The sequence below is a fragment of the Acipenser ruthenus genome, chromosome 8 (genome assembly GCF_902713425.1).
Source record: "Acipenser ruthenus chromosome 8, fAciRut3.2 maternal haplotype, whole genome shotgun sequence".
NCBI lineage: Eukaryota > Metazoa > Chordata > Actinopteri > Acipenseriformes > Acipenseridae > Acipenser > Acipenser ruthenus.
Genome location: NC_081196.1, coordinates 11,214,935 through 11,237,507, shown reverse-complemented (window position 1 = coordinate 11,237,507; position 22,573 = coordinate 11,214,935). Strand labels below are relative to the sequence as shown.

Sequence of the window (22,573 nt, the reverse complement as noted above, 5' to 3'; positions counted from 1 at the left end):
TAAGATGTTTATTAAAAACAGCCAAGCACATTTAATTTCTCTTCAGTTGCTTACTGTTTGAAAACATGTGAGTGATAAGCTCAGCAGAATACAACTGTTGAAATACAGTTGATATATTGTCATATATTGAACAACTATCCATAAACCTTCACAGAACCCCATATACCGTAATAAACCCATTTCGCCCTCAATCCATTGTGTTGCTGACGTGCACTTGGATTATATGCAACATACTGTAGCATTGCCAGTAGTTTCCCTGGGCTTCCGGCTACATGGGATTGAACTGCTGACATCAACACTTTCAAGTTTGCTTGCTGCCCTAGATACAGGAGAGCTGTAGGCACCCTGATGAATTAGCATCCCCCAAACTGAGACAGACATTCGGAAAAGTCCTCAGTAAAAGTACCAGTGCTTGGTAATGCTGCAACATAGTACAGAAATTACAATAAGTAAGCAATTTATTGTTCCGTTGAACACTTATCATAAATAAGCGAAAGTAATAAATGAAATATTTCCTCTGCTGTTATACCTACTGTTGTACAGGACATACATCCCACAGTACCTGAAAGGTTGAACATATCTTCATACAATTACAAATTTTCCAGATACAGTATGGTCAAATTCAAACCGGAATGTCTGTAGGATGCCGGAAGTGGATGAGTGTATCTTCAAAGTTTGGTGAAAATTGTGGCAGACAGACAGATCTCAGCACATCAGGATCCCCATGTTTTAAATTATAATCCTAAAAATCAAACTGATAGCCATATACCAATCTCTTTAGTTTCTCCCTTTTAAAAATACGAAAAACAAACTCAAGAAGATTAATGTTTTAATGATTTACTTGTACATGACAGTGGTATTTAAATCTGTTTAGAACAACTGAATACACCCGTAATACTACAAGGCCCATATTTTCAAGCCGTTAACTCCGGTCTAATTAACTCCTATTTTTTGAAAGGAGAACATTTTCTAAAAAAAAAAAAAAACAGAACCAAACAAGCTCAATAATTCAACGTTTCTTCAGCACCCTCAAGTTGTTTGTTTCACAGTTTTGTAAAGACTGAAGCAAGAGTTTTGAAAATGTGGCCCCAAGCATCTAAAGTTCTGGAAATATTGGAAAAAAAGATATCCTGCTAAAACCAGTATACTAAAAAAAATACTTTTTATATTTAAAGGCTGTTGTAATGAAAGAGACCGCACATGCCAGTATTAAGTGACTCATCATATTTAATAAAATAAAACAAATTAAAATAAACAAAACAAGTGCTCTGTAATGCCGCAAATCAAATACAAATGCAAAAGAGGGTACTTATTCCATTTAAACTGGACGAGCTACAGTATCGCTCCAAAACAATGTTGACTTCTGCTGTAACTAATTGCTGCAACAAAGCGAACATCAATTATAATAGCTGAATTGAAAAAAAAAAAAAAATCCTCCTAATGACTTGAATGTTAACACAATTATATATTATTTTTATAAATATTTTTTTAAACATGACTGGATACTGCAGAATGTGGCCACACAGTAGCAGGTTTACAGAAAGCACAAAGAAACACTGAACACAGAGTTGTGTAATTTCACTGGTACTGGATCGAAAGCACCTCTCAAAATAAATGACAAGTGACCCATCATATATCACTGAAAAGAGGAACATGTGACAGGCATAAAAACATTAAGGCTGGGGCGATGCCTAATTTTTCACTATCGATATATCGTTCTCCAAAAAAGCCAATGCATCGATTCATTGACGTTATGAAAGGGTAAAGAAAATGCAGCAGAGGGCTCAGTATCCCATACAGTACTGTGCACGTCCCTGGTAGCGACTCACTTATCTGTATCAGAGCATATCAGACCATGGATGAGGCCTGCAGGGTTTTTATTGAGAACTATTCTGACATCTTTCCTGCTTTTGCAAAACTTGCAGCAACTGCAATTCCGATACCTGTACCTTGTGTTCCAGCAGAACAGGGTTTTAGCTGCAAGAACAGAGTGCAGACCAGCAAACACTCTCGTTTACGTGAGGATCATCTAAAACATGACAATTTCAATGGAAGCTCCTGAGAATTATTAAGACTTTGATTTGGAAAGAGTCATTTTTGACTTGGGTGCTAAAAAGAAAATTTAAAGAACTTTTAAACAGCAAAACTGCAGATAGTTCTAATGTTGACAGCTACCCGCAGAGACACTGGTATATGTTCTACAACGCTGATTTTTACATTGTGAATAGAGGATTTTCAAAAGAAAACGTTTCACGGTAAGCTTGTCTATGTCTATTTCTACTACCATTATTTATACTGTGTACTGTTTTGTATGTTAAGTTTGTTAATCTGAAATAGTTACACTGGAAAATAATGTAACTGTTGATACAATATGTAAAAACGCAGATGTTATGGTTGAAAACGCAGATTTTGAGATGGTATGCTTTTTACAAATGCACATTTTTAAAGGCTAGCGCGACCTCTGCATCTCTAAATGGTCACACAAATTAGTTGTGTTACCGGAGTGTCCCAAACTTTTTACTTTTCTTTCTTGCTTTACTTTAGAAAACAATTGTCAAACATCGAAAGGCATTGTGGCTCGGTCGATATCATATTTGTAATTCTAGCACAACGCTCTTAACTCCTGCACAGCTCCTATCTGTAAACACTCACAGGGGGCAGGGCAGGGGGGAGAAGGTGAGCTCAATCTCATGCAGATTCAGTGAGTCAGACCAGAGAAGCAATGCGCTTCGTGCAAAAAATAATGTCCGATTTCAAATTTAATTAAAAATAAAAGCTTTTCTTTGCTTAAACCCTGTACATAAAAACGAAGCACAGCCTTGACTATCGATAGTTGTCAAACGATATGATGCATCGCCTCAGCCTTAACAAACATTTAGGGGTAGATGTACTAAAGTGTTGCGCCTCTCACATGCACTCTCAGTATGACATACTGCAGGTTTATAAATACTATGTGAAAACTTGCTCCTGGCAATTGTGAGGTGTGTGATAACGCCCAGCTATCAACAATATTATTTTCAACACCAATGTCAATGTGTACAGAAAGTGTGTTGGATGCCAATTAGGAACATCCACATGTGTCGTACTGCATGACAAACAGCCCAAAATCTCACGTTGTTGCTTTTAAGTGTTAATTGCTTGATTCTCATTAAAACCTGTTTTGAACTCTGATCTAAATTGTTTTCGGTGCGATATCTACAGATGTACTAATTCCCTTGCCACTTCAAACAGCATAGGGGCCCGCACTGTTTGTCTTCTTTAATATTGTGCTGTTATTAAACGGCAACAGAATAGAGACCGGGGTTCATTTCAATTATCCAAACAATGGCGATCTAAATACTGGCCCTCGGCATTAATCCAGGAGGTGTTTCATGAATTTTAGGCTGGCAATATTACAATATGGTCCCCTAAAGTTCAGATCATAACATTAGTTATAAACATGGCTTGTTTAGGCATCTTTCCAGAAAGCTATCGACATACCACATAGGAAGCTTTTTCTACTTTTATTAGAGAGTCTGAATACATTGCATTACAGCAGCTACTGTACAGTAACTACTTAAGACTCTCCTCTTTGAAATGTTGGAGAATGAAACCTCGGAGGCAAAGAACTAATTTATGTAAAAGAGTCGGACTACCAGGAATGTACTGTACCAATTAACACAAGGATAGTCATACTGTACACTGGTTATCCACGGTAGTTTAAAATGGCTACATTGTCGATTTAATGTTACAGGAATGTTATGAGAAATTCAGTGAATTACTGGGAATTGTAATTTTCATTTTAAAAATCAACCAGAAAAAAAGCTAGTTGCTATTTCCAGTTATTGGCCAGTTTATTTTGCCTTGTGGATGTGTTTTATTTATGATAAATTACATGACAAGCTGCTGACTCCCATGTTTCTCCTCACCAAACCAACACAGTCGTTGCCAAAGCCTCAGCGTCCTGTGTTAGTCAGCAGTAATGCCCACATCCCCCAGTCTTTCTGTGGTTGCGCACTAGCCTGTATAATTATTTAAGAACCTCCAGGGTTATAGTTAAGAGTGCCAGTTGTGCTTTAGAAATTTTGGGCACAGTGCATCCACATTTTTAAACGTGCATGAAGAGTAGCAGAATCTTGTTTGAACCTGATTAAGACAAACATAGGAGCATTTAATTGTATCGTGTAACTGGGGGTGTAGGTTATTCGCTGAGAGAATGGAGGGACACAAACATTGCGTTCAAAATGCCCCCCAGGCACTCACGATATGTTAGGCCTTCTGCTTTTTAGTTTTTGTGAAAAATGAAAGTGCATATTGGTATTTTACCATACTGCATACTGTTTCTGTGAAGATCATTAAGAGTTCATCAGAAATAGTCATTGTTAATGGCTTCTTTGGTGGCATTCAATCCAACACTAGCAGGCAAAATCCTTTAAAACTAGGCCTTAAAAGCAGAACAAGATTTAATATCACAGAAACCCCATATCCCATTGAAAGTTTATATTATCCTCAAAGAAGACACAAAGTCAGAAGTTTAAGAAAGAGTATTGTGACAACCTGTTTTGACAACTGTGGGATGCAGTTCCGACTTAAATAGACAGATTACGTTTTACTAACTGCAGATCAACTACAATACAAGGGGAGGGGAGTTTAAGTTATTTGCTGTGGCAGTTTTAAAGTAGCAGGGCAAATCATGTGTACAGTGTGTTGCCTGATTTTATGCTTTAGTCAGAGTTTATGCAATTGGTCTGGCCATCAATGATTTCTAAATTATAGCCTGCAACCTAAAGTTTTCTTAAGTATGTGTTTTTCTTTTGAAGTTAGAAATTATGTCAGCATTTTTATTCCAAGTAAGCTTGGTGCCCTTTTTTTGTGTGTTGAAAGTTTTAAAAGGAAGCGGGCAAGGCTGTATAGCATACAATTAAGAAGTAACTGGAAATAATTATACATTGTCTTTGTTGAAGTTGCTAGGATACTACTGGAAATGTAAGAATGTTCCTCTCTGTAAACCACTGCATCCACTCATTTCATCTCCTTGCAAATGTGATGTGTGCTAAATAAACGTGAATCCCTCACAGACTTTCTCGACCTGGCTTTTAACTGTTTACTGTAAAGCCAAAGTGCCTTTGTGCTTTAAGAAAGGCTGTGCTAGTCAAGTGCTGTGCAGTGATGGTAAATGTGCAGACTTAATTTCTCTTTAAGGTTTATTGTTTGCAGTAAATATTTTCATCCTGTGGTGGTTAGTTTTAATTCCGCTGCAGGATTACATGGTTTCTCATGCCAGCCCTAGATATTTGGTTACAGTCAGTACTCATATGTCCGACCCTATAAAATTTTGACTTCAGTGATGGTTAAACGTGTGTGACACATATCTGATTATTTCATTTTGGCCCGTTCCAACCCTTGTATCTTTTTTGTGTTCCCTGAAAAACGGACAATATCAAAAATACATATCTGAAAGGACTGTGTTTTAAAATAACTAGGCTTCCATTGTACTGTATTGGTTTTGTTGGTACAGTACTATATTTTTAACAGTAGTATTTTAATTCAGAACGATATGATTCTGAAATTATCACTTGCCAAAACTAAAGAGACAACATGTTAACTGTAATACAGTACATACTTAACATACTTTTAAATCCGGTACGTATTGTAGCGGTATGTAAAATTTCCCATTAACAACCTAACAGTAAAATGAAATCAAAATGGTACCCATGCACTGAACTGCGTAAAACATAAAAGGCAATGCAATTTATCAAAACCAAAAGATTAAAAAAAAAAAAAAAACACAGTTTCCAGAATTAAAACAGAATCCAATGTCAGTATTCACAATTGCAGAATATAGTGCTTGATAAGGCCCTAATGTCACAGTTCACTTGCAAGTGAAAATGCACAAAAGCAACAAAAATACATCACAGTATCTAGAACTGTTTAATGATTAACTGTTACATTACCCTAGCTTGTCTTGTTCGCTTTGTTTTGGCTGCATTTTCGTCAGGTGAAACTGGAGGAAGTGCTGTTGAACTGCAGACAGTTGGCATTAGAGAGAATTTCTTTTTTTTTTAATGCGGGCTGTGACGGATATTCAGATCAATTGTAACACTGAAATCGCATGTGACGGGTAAGCGCATTAATTTGTTACATATATATAATAGGGATTGATTTTATTCTAAACACAAGGGCGGTAAAACGCGACTGATGCGTATCTGGGTAACGGATATCCGAGTGCTGACTGTATAGTAGAACCACAAAGTGCAGACCTTCCGTTAATTAAGATTAGCTTGCATTATTGTTGTTTGTGTGTGCTCATACATATTTTCAAAATTGTGGGAGTCTGCTACACTATCCACACTGAAGACCGATGCATATCAGTTTGTCCCATATTTTGTGTATTAATATGTCTACCTCGTCAGGTGGGATGCATGCTGTGTTTGGCAGCCTTCTCCTTTCTTGTTCATTTTTGCTTTTTCTTTGTCTTATTTTATTTTTCTGGCACACGATGAAAGAGGTAAAGGAATGTTACTGTATGTGATTTTTGCTTGAGCCTCGGAGGCAAAATACTTTGTAAAAACAAAATAACCACAGGGAATAGACAGTACCGTCATGCAGCTTGTAAAATAAGCTGGTACTGTAGAATCCATGTTTTCCGTGGTTGTATTCAGATTTGAACTCCACGCTCTTTAAGTGGTTACAATTTCGGTTTTAAGACTGAATGAATTACTAATATCACACATCAAGAACAGAATTGAGAAGCGGGCCTCTTATTGTAACAGTTTTCTTTCCAAGTAGGAATAGCTTTCTCCACTAAATTATCCCCAAAGTCATCTAACTTCAATTAAAATTGGTTTCAGCTTTTTTTTCTTACACTCAGAGATGTACACAGACTAATCTATAAATAGACACTGATGGTAGAGCACATTAACATTCCCATCTGTCTCAAGATTAAACATACATTTTATTTGTACTTTCTGTACATGCTGCACTTAAAGGTTTTTTCTTTACTTTATTAATGTATTTATGTGAATCTATTGAGTGTCGATTTAGAAGCTTTTATTATGCCATTACAGATGGAGAATATTTTAAGTGCTCCGGTCTTAGAAAAAAAAAAAGAAAGAAATAAGGAAAATCATTAATAAACTGCTTCCTTATTCAATTTTTTTAGCATGGGTAAGTGATACTGTACAGCAGCAAGGTAGTTTAAGCTGTTAAACTCAAGCCGCAGTGGACAACATTGCTCTTCTCTGTCATGTTGACTTACTGGCGACCATGTGTAGAGCATGTGCTAAGCCATCTCCAGAAATCATGAAGAGCATCAATTCCTGTAGCAAAACATAAGAAGGGCTTAAATAAAGATTAGATAACGATACAGCCTCCAGTGCTATTGAAAGGAAGGTCCTTAAAATGCACACGCACGTCATTTTAGGAGAGGATGTGGGTTGCGCCATTGTGTTCGTTTTGCACTGCTTGAAAGTCCGTTCATATGTGACTAGTTATCATAAATTGATCAAAAGTTTGTAGCCGGCCATTTTTATGATTTACTGCTTATGAATAATCCGTTTCTGTTACTGTAGCAGCTGCTGCTAACATTAAAGCCATCCGTCATTTGTTTTTTGGGGCTTAATAGTCCCTTTGCATAAACTGTACATTAAAACTTTATTTTTTTCTTCTATAAAAGTTTGAGGGGGCTGTTTCTTGCTACACACAAGAACTTTTTTTTAAATCTGCAGTACAATAAGCCCGATAGATGCAGGTACAAACAGGGAAAACATTATTTTGTTGTTGTAAAAGGGAAAAAGGCCAAAGGAGTATAAAGAAAAGGAAGAACATCTCTTACTTGTTTCTGCAGGTTTCGCATAATTACCCAGACTATTGTAAACCCTGCCGGGGAGAGATTAACAGATGATTTGCGTGTTTTAAATAATTGCATATTAGAAGGGGATTGTAACTACAGTAGGATGGTCTGTAAATTCAGATTCAGCTTAACTGAGTTACTGTAAGCAAATTAGCTATGTTTTATTATTACTATATTTCAGGAATTGCACACTATTGACAATGCCCGGTAAAACACTGTATTAAAAGGCAGATATATGCAGTATTATCTGTAATCCTTGAACACAATTGAATGCTCGTTTTTATGTACTGTGCAATGTTGTAATCAGACACTATTGAATGTTGGTTTGTTGTAATTATGTACAATAAGATTGATTGTAACAATGCAAAAGCATTTGAGTCACACACGCTGCGGTACACTTGACAACCATCTAGTCGCAGCGTGAGCCCAGACTAAGTGGAGCCAAGCTCTGTAGGATTTTAACCAATCAGAGAGTTTTGATAAGGACGCCTTACTTTCTATAGGTTGCCTGTTACAGGGACTAGGGGCGGAGCTAAGGCTATTTAACCCCGGAAATTGTGAATGAAAAGTTGTACTGAGCTCGGTGCCTGCCTCGGTTTTAAAATAAGGCATTTTAAAACCAAACAACACGAAGAGCTTTCCATTAAACACAAGCTTGCAAAGCACAGTTCCAGAATCCAGCGTTTCCTGAGACGGAACAGGTGGCGACATCACGCATCAGCAGCAGATCCAGCGTGTGAGCAGTGAGGCAGTAATTCCAGAGTCAGAGACGGAGCGGCGCCAGTGCGGTTCTCATCAGCAATACAACACACAATAAAATAATATAACTAAAAACACCACATCCATCAATAAATCACTACAGTTACAGACATACTTTCTTTCCTATACATTATATGTTAATGCAATTCTGTGTTTATTTTGCTTGCGAGTAGGCCGTAAACAACCTTTGGGGGCCTGTTGTTTATTTTGTCCATCCTCATTTTTGGAATAACTACTCCATGAGCATTCATGGAGTATCATCTATTTCTCTAACCATTGCCTTATGGAATAATGATTGTGGTTTATTTTTCTAGCAGGATTCACATTCCACTCTGTAGTCCAAGTCCCCCAAGCTTTAGCTACCGACATCCAGTCCTAACATGTAATCCAAACAGAATTCCAGGCTCAAAAAAAAAAGTCAAGACAGTTTTTACCATTTCACAGTGTCCAAAAAGATTACTCGTTTTAGAGTCAACCAAATAAGATTCTATCTGTAACACAATGACGTTTTATTTTATTGTTTTAAATAAAACAAAATTGTCAACAGCAATACACTAGAGGCCTACTCTTATTTTAATATTAAATTAATAATATGTGCCTTCTGAATTGCATTTTATATCTGTTTATTGCCCCAGGCTTTGTGTTCTAATCATAATGTATTACTTTAAAATATTGTACTAGTGTATTGCCCTGATGACACCGCACTGTAGCAAAAACCATTAGCAAATCACTTTAGTAATGCAATTTCATACATTTTAGGACCATTTTCTACCATTCTTTACTAAACAGTATTTAATTATGGAAGCATCTCGGGAATTGTATGCTTTAAATGATTGTTTTGGAAACATTTATATTACCTCTTACTACTTGTTTCACTTACTACTACTGTATGCATTAAAATACATGTTTTTGGAGTGTGCTGGTCTTTCATATTAATATATATCCTGTATGTGTTGTTGTGTTAGATTGACGTGTTGGCAGGGCAGTGATGCCTCTCAGTAGGTCTGTCGTGGTTACATATTTTTTAAAATAAAATAATGAGGAAGGGATTTGCGGTGGCACTCTTGGGGAGTGAGCAAAGCTCCAAATTAGTAGTCAGTCTTTCATTGGCAGCCTCAGAGTTGGCAGCCTGTGGGGGGGGGGGGGGGAGGGATTGACTGGTGGTGGTTATGAAACAATAGAGGCTGAGATAGCAACAACAACTACACAAAATCTGATGTATTTGGTTACTAGAATAGCACAATAAATAAATGAAAGAGTAAGTAGCTTCAAATGATTCGTACTGCTCCTACATGTGTGATGTTTGCAATTGAGTGCTGTTGGTTCTCTTTACCTGTCATAGACATGTAATGCAGGCAAGATCAGCCAAAGTGTCTTTATATAAGTAGGCACCAGCACTATCTAGCCGGCAAAAATAAAAGGAAACTTACACCCTGTTCACACTTGTATCGGAACTGGTAAAATTAGTTTTGGTTTAGAATATACTGATACGATACCACTTTCTGTCCTAACTCACTTTTCAACACCAGTACAAGACAGATACTGTTGCCATATAGGTCCATGTTTAATCTGGTTTACATCAAAGATACTCCACTCCACTGAATCTCTATGGGGATGGTCCATGCAAAGGTTTGTGGGATATAGAGAGATCGGGACAAGATTTTCCATTGACCGTAAATGGAGTGGTGGCGGATTGAGCTGCTTTGAGCTTATTTTATCGCTGTTTAAAAAAAATACCAGTGAAGTCTGTTTTACTCTGGATGAAAATTGTAACTAGCTTGTAATGATGCCATACCGTAATCTAATACGAAAAATGCACTTTTCTGAACGCAGTACCAGAGATGGCACATGCGCAGAAAACAGAGATGAGCGTTTCACACAGTACTAGAGTAGGCGGGTGCAATTATAAAAAAATGGATTTACTGGTATCAGCCATCAGTTTTTATATGTTTTTACTACTGTAACGTATCTGTAAATATTAAAAAAATAATACACTAAACAAGCATGACGAAAGTAAAGGCGGAGTGGAGGTAATAGACTCAGACTCATCCATCCCATGGTTGTAGCGATCCACCTATCCACACTGATCTGTTCCGATCTATAAAGACACCCTGGCTGATCTAGCCAATGTTAAATGTATCTGTGGCAGGCAACGTGAACTGAAGAGCAGCTCCCAATCCTGGGTGAAAGCACTTTAACACCGATTTATTAAGAAATGAAGGGAACTGAAAAATTAAGAATAATGATTGCAAACATACATCATAAAAAAAGATACTGTAAGGGGATAATAAACCGGGTTCCTTCTTTGGGGAAAAAAATAAATAAAATCCAGAAATCTTTGGCCATTCAGGGGAGATCCTGTTTGGACAGCTTTATTGATATGTATAAAGATAGACCATGTCTATATAACATCAATGCAATATTAATGATTACTGTAAGGCAGATGATCATGAACAAATTTGAAGAAACAGGTTTCCATGTGTATTCATGTTTTAGAATGCAGAGAATAGAGTAGACGTGGGAATTATTAGTACTGATTTGCTGATTATTGATGTAAAGCAGGTGGAGCTGAGGATCTGTCTGGATGTAGAAACTAATGAGCTTTCTTTGCGTTAATGAACACGTTCTGAACCCGTCAGTATTTATTTAATGCTAACTAATCATTGCCTAGTTTACTGCACTTGGATAGCTCTACAATGATTAGCTTGCTGCAACTCTCTGTCACACAACTGATTCTCTTCAGTATTGTGTGGCGATAGCCAAGTTTAAATCAGTATTTCAGGACTTTGCAGTGGTTTAATGCAGGTCTTTGAACTTCTGATCCATATATAATAGACGTGGGTACTTAAAAAATGTATCAAATGAGGACCATTTGATAGTATAAGTAAATGACGGATTGTGTACTACTCTGTGTTACACAACCATCCAATGATAATTGGCCAGATACAGAAGTAGAGAACAACAGGAATAGGACATCAGACTTCTTAATAAATATCGTGGTATCCTTGAAAAGGCCATGTTGAGATTTATACAAAACATTTTAATGAGCAAACAGTCTTACAAACTGTATCCCAATATGATATACATTTACAAGACAAAAATAGGTTCACCAGTGGTGACTGTCAAAAAAATGGAAGTAACTTGGAGTAGAAGGAAATTATAATTACAGAACGTGGGATTATAGCATAATTAGTTTGACCTTGTTCAGTAATTATTACAGCACTGCGGAAAATAGGGCCCCTCTGTAATTACGGAAACCACTAAATATATACAGTATTTGAAAATGAGACTGTTTCTGTATCTATTTTTGGGGAGTAAAATTAGCTACAAATGCCCTTGCCCCATAACATAATTCTCGCCCTTATTCAATTATGAAAGCTGGACAGTTGTGATGTCTAGTAGATTCATTTTTTTTGTTGAGGGACATAAAAAGTATAATTATTGCAACAAGGATTGTTCTTTGTATAATCAAGTCAAATATACATTTGCTTTGTTGTCCTGTATAAAGGTAGTTTAAGACAACATACTATAATGAACATACTGCTGCTTGGAAGTGCGGTATGAACCAGTAATTGAATGTTGTTCAAAGTACAGTATTATTGGCCACCATTCAGAATGGCCAGTTGGTCAATCAAATGCATATGCATACTGTTCCATCCCTTTCTCTGGCTGTTCACTGATTCTGAGATGTAGTGTGCTTCTTTAAAAAATTATGAAAATATAATGAGCTGTTTTCCTTATTTTGAAGCACTGTGGAGCAGAATGCTTGACAGAGTAAAGCCTCGTCATTCAGGCAGATGAAACTGTTACAATGGAAGAAGGAGTAATTGCACCCGTAAATAGATAATATATGCACTGAAATTCAGAGAGTTTTATCATTCTAATTTCTAAAATAGGAATTTGAATATTATTTGCCAATTTAAATGCTATACCTTTTATTTCACTGCCTTTAATGTATTACCACTGTAGTGCAAACTAATAATACACATATTAATTATAGCAGGCCTACAGCTTTTTGTCATTTTGAAATAGCTTGAGTAATTTCCATTTTGTGCAGTGTAAATATAAAATAGGTGTACTCTATGACTGCTTGATTTATATTGGATGCAGTTGGAGACTATTACAATTTAACCTTCCCAAGCAGGAGGAAGTGACATGTTTGGATTTCCAGCTGGGCCAGCCTTGAGGTACCAGCTGTTTCCATCTTCAGTGTCTTTCAGAGCCTTGAGATGTCTCTTTCTCCATCAGTCAAGCCTTTAAACTGAGAAAGAGCATTCAATGAGAACAAGCATAAAGATACATATATATATATATATATATGAATAGTTAGTTCTACAGTAGTTAGCCAAAACAATTGTGCAGAGCTTTTAAATACAATCTGCTGGATAACAAATCGCAGATGGCAGAGGATATTCACAAGAAAAAAATACTTTAAATTCCATAAACATTCAAATAAATGTTTACTTAATGAAATCTGTCTGCTAAAACAGTATCTCAGTAAAGGTTGGTTCATACTTCAGAGTCCGACATCATTTCTGGTCTCTGACCCTGTGCGAATTACATCATCCACACTCTTGTGACGTGCGTCTTTTTTTGGAAAGGCGTACAGCCTTTTCTCATGCATCTGTGACCTGAAATCGCATTGGGTCGGATGATGTCGAAAAATGTCAACATTTGCTGCATGGTCGGAGTGAAGCTGCACAGCTTTTATAGCTGACTGTGCCTGACGTATCACATTCATCTGTTCCCAAAATTCCATTCCTGAGGCCTAATTCTGCGATTCCGCTAGCGTGGAAAACCAGTAGCCCGAAATGAAGCATTAAAAGCCTGGCACATGGAATGTGCTAACTTGCTGAATTTAATATATCTTTAGGATATAATTCAGTCAGTGCACTACATGATCCATTCAGAAGGCAAATACGTACATTTAATTCAGTAGATTATGGAAAGTGTTTGATTTTTATGAAGAATGCCTTGGCCAAATTTGTATTGATTTTCCCACTACCCACCCAATTAGCGAAAGATTAGTAATATGTTTGTTTATCAGTTTTGATGTGCTTCTCTACATTGCACAACCTCTGCTGTGGATTAGGTAATCAGTCATACAACAGAAAAGAATGCATATTCCCAAGTCTAGACCTCACTTGGAGGGCCATCTATCTTGCGATAGCCACTTGTCTTTAAATGAACTCTTCCATGTTACTCAGGGTCTGCTGTCTAATAACAGCTGATAAAACACGACTCAGATGCAAATGTACACTTCTGTCCCCACCCCCTTTTCATATCTTATAATGATTGTGAATCTTGGTTCCAAATAAGCAATGCCATTGGACAATGCCATAGATATTGAGACAATTGGTGCCAAAAGATTTTTTGTAGGCAAGGGACATGCAAAACAACTTCTGTCTAAACCGCAGAGGAGAAAGATGGTAATAAATTAATTTAATTAAAATTCACAAGACATTGATTAGCTGCGCGCTCAAAGTTGAGGCTAATTAACCTCTACATTTATCACCTGAATGACATAATTGCATTTTAGTTTAATGTACTGAGCGTTCTGCAACAATTAATTTTATCTAACTCCAAGTTAATGGAACTGTTCATTAGCTCTAGCAGTATTACAGTATACTCCACTTTGGAACAACAGATCCCTGAATCAGTGATGTTCTATCCATCCTCTGTTTAATGTAAAGTACATTTTTTAATGTGTATGCTGTATGGTGGTGAGTACGGCTGGTGTTTTACTGTAGCGGAAGTCATGGTTTTGTATTGTTGAGCCCATTGTTGCAGTTGCCTTGTTCTGTGAAACACACGTTATAATTCATAAAATCCCATTCGGACAGTCAAATCGTCCGATTCATGAACATTGCTGTATGTACAGTACACCTTATTCCAACCGTGCATATTGTTATTAACCTACTGTGTATAAGACAAACAATGGGCTGATTTACACAACCTTCTGGAATCATCATACAACCAAAAACAACAAAAAATGAAAACTAAAATAAAATCATCTTTCTCCACACTTCATCCTGAAGTACTTGTTTGTTAAATCTGTAAGTGACACGGATACCTGTACATCTATTTTAGTGATTTTGAACATGCCTTCTCAAACAAGTCTAGAATTGTGTAATTGTATTACCCGTCAACATGCCTATAGGCTGTCAGGATACCCCCCCCCCCCTCCCCGGATCCTTTCTGTATAAATTGATTTTGACCATTTGCCTGTGTCGCTGCACTGCCTCTGTGCTCTTAGAAACCTGCTGTGTTGGCTAGAAAACTATGCTTTTCTATATATTATAATTTGAAATGTTTTATCTGTTAAAATACAGATTTATTTGAATAAAAAAATAAATAAAAAAGAATACAATTACGGATTATCCTGAACTCCGCTGTTCCCTAGTGTACAAAAACGTGTTTGTTTGAAATGAGTGAGAGTGCCAGGTGGTCTGCTGTATTAATTCTGTCAAAGCTGTAGCACATGATAAATTACTTGTAATTCTTCTAAAGATTGGCTTAGGTTTCCTAGACTAGTGGGGGATGATATGGGGGGGGGGGATGTGGGGGTATATCATTATTTGTTTTTCATTTCCTTCATTTTAATGCAGTGTAAATGGGGACTTTGTCACTGATGTAGCTGTAGATGTTTTCCGCAACTTGTTTTGGGTGGAGTAGGAAATGAGTGGAGCCATTGTAGCGTGTTCTTCATCTTGAGTAGCTGTGATGTGTCCTGCCGATGACTGGGTGATGTTTCTCAAAGGGTGCTGTCAGGTTGTGAGAGAGGCCTGTTGGAGCGTGGCTGTGATTTCTGCATTGTCATGTTTGACTCTGAGCCGGAACTAATGCAGCAGCATCACTGGCAAAGGCTAATTATGCAACTGTCAAAACTGTCTTAATGCATGAATTGCACACCTTTCATGAAACTTGGGACAAATATATGTTTTGTGCTTGATAGCAGTTAGTCATGAGCTGTAGCATTTGTTGCATGTAACCTTTCAGAGTACAGCACTTACTGAATTACAGCAATGGCAATAGAATGTTCTATTTCCACTTCTACAGTTTTTATCCATCATACAACCAAAAATGGATATGATAGCTCACTCTTTAATATCCTGTCCACTGCTTAAAACATTTCTAAACAATAGGTAGAAAAAGCAATAGGCCTTGATAGTACTGGACTTCAGGTTCCTAGAAAAGTCAAATGATTGCCAGAAAGTACTGTAAGAAGGGGCCTTTTAAGTAGGGACAAATTGTCACTCTACATGTTCCTTAAGAAACCTTTTGTCAGTTATATTGCAGTCAGACACAGCGATGGGACATCAACCACACCTTAATCCTGAATTAAACACCTGCCATTCAACCGTGGGTCTTTGAGAATTGTGAATAAACTGATCCGCATTTAAACCCAAGCTATTGATTAAACCTGCTGTATCCATTAAAGCCTGTATTCTCCATTTTTGTTTAACAAAATCAGGTAATCAAACGCTGTTGTGTATTTGCACAGTGTCTGAAACGCCCTGTCTTGACCAAAGTTTTTCTGAACCATGTTGTTCTGCTGGTCTTTGGATACGATTTAAAGCATATGTTGTAACTGTAAAAGCACTGTTTAATTGGGCAGCAGTGCGGAGTCGTGGTTAGGGCTCTGGACTCTTGACCGGAGGGTCGTGGGTTCAATCCCAGGTGGGGGACACTGCTGCTGTACCCTTGAGCAAGGTACTTTACCTAGATTGCGCCAGTAAAAACACAACTGTATAAATGGGTAATTGTATGTAAAAATAATGTGATATCTTGTAACAGTTGTAAGTCGCCCTGGATAAGGGTATCTGCTAAGAAATAAAATAATAATAATAATAAAGCTATAAAGATTTACAAGCCTCTTATTACATGTTTTTTCACATGTGAAAAAAACGCCAACATCTTTGTTTCAACATATTGTTGACTTTAGCAAGGATCCACAGCCTGAATTCAAGTAATTGAGCTTTCATTTAATTTATCATTCTACAAAGTGTATTGTATTCTATTTTTTATGGCAATGCCTTTATGTGGAACAGATTGTTGTATTTATTTAATTTTAGCTAAACCTTTTAGGGATGCCATGTGTTAGTTCTATATGATTAGAAATACAAAGCATTTTAGCTGGTCAGTATTACAGTTTACCTTTTTGTTTCCACATAATGGTTACCGCATGTCAATTTGTGCTATATAATGCTTTCTTAATGAGTTTCTAGAGATTTAGAGGATTTAAAACAAGCATTGGAGATCTCGCGCTTCATTTTGAGCTCCACTTTGTTCTGACCTTCTGTGACAATCAATGTGAAAAGCTAATCATCTGGGAAGGTTTCTATTGAATTTAAGTTACAGAGTTCAGACTTCCTGTCTCAGAGTAAAATAGTTTAATACTGCTTTTTGCAGATATATTGCTAAGAATTATATGATTTTTATTAAAGCCCCAAGGTCTGGCTGTTTTTAATTTCTTGAATAAGTCCAGTACAGTAAGTAAATACTATACATCAGGTTAGTAGAAGGGGTAATGGATTACGTGTTATACTGTATTAATAGACTTAGTTAATGCTTTGACATTGGTTCATAATTGTCTACTTATAGCATGAGATAGCTTAACGCTAGGTCCTGTGCAACTCTCAAAATCTGCACACTTAGAAATCAAGTAGCAGTGACTTCACATTAGTGGCTTCGTCAAGTTTTGAATTCAGTGTTTTCTGTATTTTTTGAATAGGTGTTTTAACGGAAACAGGTGCAGTGTTCAGTGGATGTGTATGTTAAACACAGAGCACAAAGCTTAAGAGTTAGGTTCTTACTCCATAGTAATGTAACAGATGTAAAACGGTACTCTTTATAATTTAATGAAGCAGGGAAGAAGTAAATAAAAGTCCAAATCCTTGTGTTTTCCGGGTGTGCTTTAACTATACGTGTACATAAATGAACCACAGACTGCTGTTCTTTTTTTTTTTTATTGGCACTGCTTTCCTATAGAAGCTTAAAGATTTTTAAAAAAATGTGAGGCTAAATACTAATATCCCCCAAAATCCAAGTCTAAATTATCCTTACTACTTTTGTTTTGAAGACAATTTCAATGTTTCTCTAGAATGGATAATCTAGTACTTTTGCACACTATATTACAAATATCAACATAAAATATTGAGCAATTCTGAATTTGTATTCATTGTGTGCAATTTCCCGAATAATGATGAGAAAAGTTAGATTCATTTACATAATATTTAATCTAATTCCAAGGACATTTCTCATGGTAAAGTTAAGTATCTAATCTGGCACATCATTACATTTGTACTTTAGTAAAACATCTCATTAGCAAGCATTTCTAGTAGAGACTGCAGCGGGTGAGAATATCTTCAGCTTGCCATAAACAAAAGATGACAGTGTGGAGTAGTGGTTAGGGCTCTGGACTCTGGACCGGAGGGTTGTGGGTTCAATCCCCAGTGGGGGACACTGCTGTTGTACCCTTGAGCAAGGTACTTTACCTAGATTGCTCCAGTAAAAACCCAACTGTATAAATGGGTAATTGTATGTAAAATAATGTGATATCTGTATAATGTGAAATAATGTATGATGTGATATCTTGTAACAATTGTAAGTCGCCCTGGATAAGGGCGTCTGCTAAGAAATAAATAATAATAATAATAATGACCATTCCCTGTAGGATATTAATACAATTAATGTTACTTACTGACAGATACTCTCTGTGTTTTCTGTAGTGAGATGGTTTTGTTTTAAAAATGTTGTGATGTATTTGTTTTTGATTTCGAAATAGTCCAATCACATCCTTAAAATAAAAAGAGCTGAATCTGGTAAAATATATTTTAAGGTACTCGATTTAAAAGGTTTTAAAGCTCTACTGTGCAGTTTAAAAAAAAAAAAATGTCAAGATGACATTTGCACCCGTTTTAAAAAGTACACTTTCTTCTTCAAGAGGTACCTTTTGAAGTTTAATCTCTTGAGTGTATATGTATTCTAAATGGAGTGGAAGTGGAGACATCAGTTCTGTTTGTAGCATTCCTGTTATTGGACAGAAGGCAATTACATGTAAATCCCACAGCAAGACTCCATTCCTTCATTTGCCTGGCTGTTAATATAGTGTTTGGATTGTTGATTAAAAAGCATTTGTGGAACTACAGTAAGTAGCTGTGAAATTACTGCTTTTGCTATGTATTTCCCTCCTAACCCGTCGTCATATTGAATTGACAAGAGGGCTTTTTACTTTTAATCTGTATACTTTCATCCTTGTTTTGACCTTCACGTATTCATGGACTGCTCCAATATAGATAGTAGCTTACTGCTGATCAAGTTCAGAAAAAAAAAAAAAACATCTCTTCTATAGTTTGGATGTCAGCTTGACTAACTGATTGGAAATTCAAGCTTCATTTTACCAGGAAAAATGTCTATTTGGTATCACTGATACTGTATGGGTCAGTTACTCAATTGTCCAAAGAGATTCCTTCTTTCCTTCCAGTATAATGGGATTAATGTATTTCAAATGAGTGGTACTTTGTTATCTCAGAACATGGTGCTTACTCAGAAATATTGTTAGGAATATCAATGGAAAGGCCTGCAATACGGTCAACTAGACCAGCTTTTTAACATGAAGCTCTACTAAAGGTACTCCACAATGTAAATAATACAAAGATTCCAGTTTAGTAACACACTGTATTTGCATACGTTTGTTTCACAAGTCATTGATGCTTTGTACCAAATGCTGGGGCTTCAGAGTTATACCATAGTTTAAATTCTGTGTAGCAAAGTGTGATACATTGAAAGCAGCAGTGTGTTGTGTACAGTTCCATGATAAACAAAGGGGCAACCACCGGATTAGAAAACCTAGGAATGAAACAAAGAAAGGTAGTGAAAAAACAAGAAGACCGGGACATGTAAGATGCTTACTGTTACCTTGTCAGATATAGAGAGCGAACTAGAGATCATCGCAAATGAATGCTTGGGAAACACACTGATATAAGTCAGCGGGAACTGTTCTAAAGTTAGTAGCAGTTGGAGTTCATTTTATTGCCTTTTAGATCTAGTATATTACTTTCCTCCTGTGGGACTAAAGTCATTAAAGTAACCTCCTTGCAGTGAACTTATCAGCTGGAGAGATTGCAGACGTAACATCCATGCAGAGGAGGCATCAGCTGGAGCCGATTGGAAAATCTCTTAGATAGGGAGCTCAAGCAATAAGTAATGGGTCAACTTTTGCTACATGTGTATAGTACAGTACTTATTTGAAACAGGTTCACATGTGAATCAGGTAAATACATTTCTCCATTCTGATAAATCTACTGTATGAAAGGTGAGCTGTCCAACAAAAGTAGTACCAGTTACAGGCAGTACCCTGTCAACAGCGAGAACAGATTATAGCACAACCTCTCAACTAACGTGTACAATAAATGGTCCAGTTTAAAGAGTCTAATGTATGTGAAATGTCTTAAGGGGGAGGGTACCTACAGTAGTTCATAAAACTACAGACATAAGTAATCATAGAAAGTTTCAGAATTACTTCTTGGACAGAATACAATAACAATAGGAACAAGCACGTCTGCTGAATTATTTTAATAGTTTGGGGGTTTGTTTTTTTGTTTGTTTTAATAATTGTGATTTTATTTAAGCAAAGTACTTGCCATAGTCTTACTGCAATTATTGTGTAAATACTGAACTAGTACAGTTAATACCAGGTTATCCACTGAATTGTATTTCAGTTTTATTTGTTCCCAAAGTCACCTGTTAAGGCACAATTACTGAATACATTTTTATATATAACTATAATTGTACATTAAGTATGATTGTTTTTATTGGTCTTTTCTACAGTTGGACGCATGGTCTTTCCTTCAATTAGAGACCTTTGTAGCTTGAGTAAAAATAATTGTTACTTACTGTAGCTGTGGGCAGAATGGCAAAATCAAGGTTATCATGAAGGTATTTTCAGAAACGCAGCGCAAAAGTGCCTGTAGGCATGGACGTTTTATATTGCTTTGTGGTTTTTATTTTACGGTTTGCAGTGCTTATGAGTCTTGGGAAGAGGTGGTGCAGGTTTAATCTCCAAACTGTTTTGTAGCTGCAATAAAAATAAATGCTTTGAGTGATCCAATATACTGTACTGTACTGCACAGTACAGCACTAAAACCGAATTGCATCATGCTGCAAATAAATATATTTTAAAGTTCTCTTCGAATAAATCATGTTTTTATAATGGTAATAACATATGTTGAGCAAAATATATGAAAAAGGAATTGTTTCACATTCATTAAAGGAGACAAAATATTGAGCTATATTAGTACATAGTATAAACAATCACTTCTAATCCTATTGTATTGCAACTTAATAGACACACCGTAGAGGTCTATTAAGTACCTTTGCTGCAGTAGAATGAACATAAATCTTTAAAGAAAATAGAGTTGGACATTTCAAACCCTGAGTACATTTTCTTTACACAAAGAATTTAGAGCTGTTTGGTATTCCATAGCATTCATTTGGTTCCCTGGAAATGACAGAAAGGCTTACATTGAGCTAGACAGCCACTCGCTTAGTTAATATCTCCTTGATTTCTTTGCATTTAATATTCTCCTAGAAAGCCTTTTCATGCCTTTGAGGTATGCAGGCAGGGTAAGAAATATTGGACACCAGCATCCAATATTACACAGAGATGATCTACAGTACATTACCAGCCCATTTCAATGTAAAATATTACATGTTTTCTGTGCTTTTCTTGCCAAAGGCACTAATTGATCAGCTACTGTAGAAAAAAAAGCTGAGTAAATGGGACATTTTAACACTTTACATTTTGCAATGAGTTGTATTAAAAGCACCAGCTATTTTTTTTGAATGTGTGAGACCACTTCACGATGCCCGAGGACCTGTGTGAAAGAGCTTTGCTGAGTAACTTATTAATGAAGTCATGCTGAGACCTCAAACCTTTTTGTTTAAAAGAGACATACCAATGACCAGGGAGTACTTAGAGTCATACAACATAAACTAACAGTAGCAAATACATTAAAAAGAGAGAGCTAACAAGAGAAGGTGTCATGTTTAAACACTTTTTTTTTTTTTTGTCACATTCACTGTACTTGTTTCTGCCAAAGACTACCGATTGCCCTTGTAAAAACCTCAAAATGCTCAATTTATAAAATCAAAGGAGTCATACTGGAGCTCTGAAGTAAAGTTTGTTCTCTTACTTGCTTGGAGCACTGGTAATAGTTTATTTAATCTCAATTGAAGATGAATATTGAAAATAAAATAATAATACCAATTTAATTAGGTGGTACAGTAAAGGCTGAAAGGATTCAAGGGAAACAATAAGAAAATATATTTGGAAAGCAATCCTTTTTTATTGCTGCTTTAGAAAGAGTGCAAAGAAGAGCAACCAGAATTATCCCGGGTTTAAAAGGCATGTCGTATGCAGACAGGCTAAAATAACTGAATCTATTCAGTCTTGAACAAAGAAGACTACGCGGCGATCTGATTCAAACATTCAAAATCCTAAAAGGTATAGACAATGTCAACCCAGGGGACTTCTTTGACCTGAAAAAAGAAACAAGTACCAGGGGTCACAAATGGAGGTTAGATAAAGGGGCATTCAGAACAGAAAAAGGAGGCACTTTTTTACACAGATAATTGTGAGGGTCTGGAACCAACTCCCCAGTAATGTTGTTGAAGCTGACACCCTGGGATCCTTCAAGAAGCTGCTTGATGAGATTCTGGGATCAATAAGCTACTAACAACCAAACGAGCAAGATGGGCTGAATGGCCTCCTCTCATTTGTAAACTTTCTTATGGTTTCTAAGGAATAAAAAACAATAAAAAAGGAGAAGTATTTGTTTTAAGTCACTTTGTGTACTCACAGGGCCTGGTTTTGGAGCAAATACGTTAAGTTTGACCTAATTTTATTCTGAACGGAAACAATGTAAATGGTTTAAAGCTGGTCAAATTAATACCTTTAGATTTCTGTGGGGAGGTTTTTCT

The 22,573-nt window shown here is 36.5% G+C and overlaps 1 protein-coding gene across 9 annotated transcripts in view; it reads left to right on the top strand.

Annotated features, from left to right (window-relative positions):
* The window catches only part of LOC117407088 (protocadherin Fat 3-like), a 178,173-nt gene that overhangs the window by 49,681 nt on the left and 105,919 nt on the right, over positions 1-22,573 (top strand). The gene's annotated exons all lie outside the window — the stretch shown is intronic.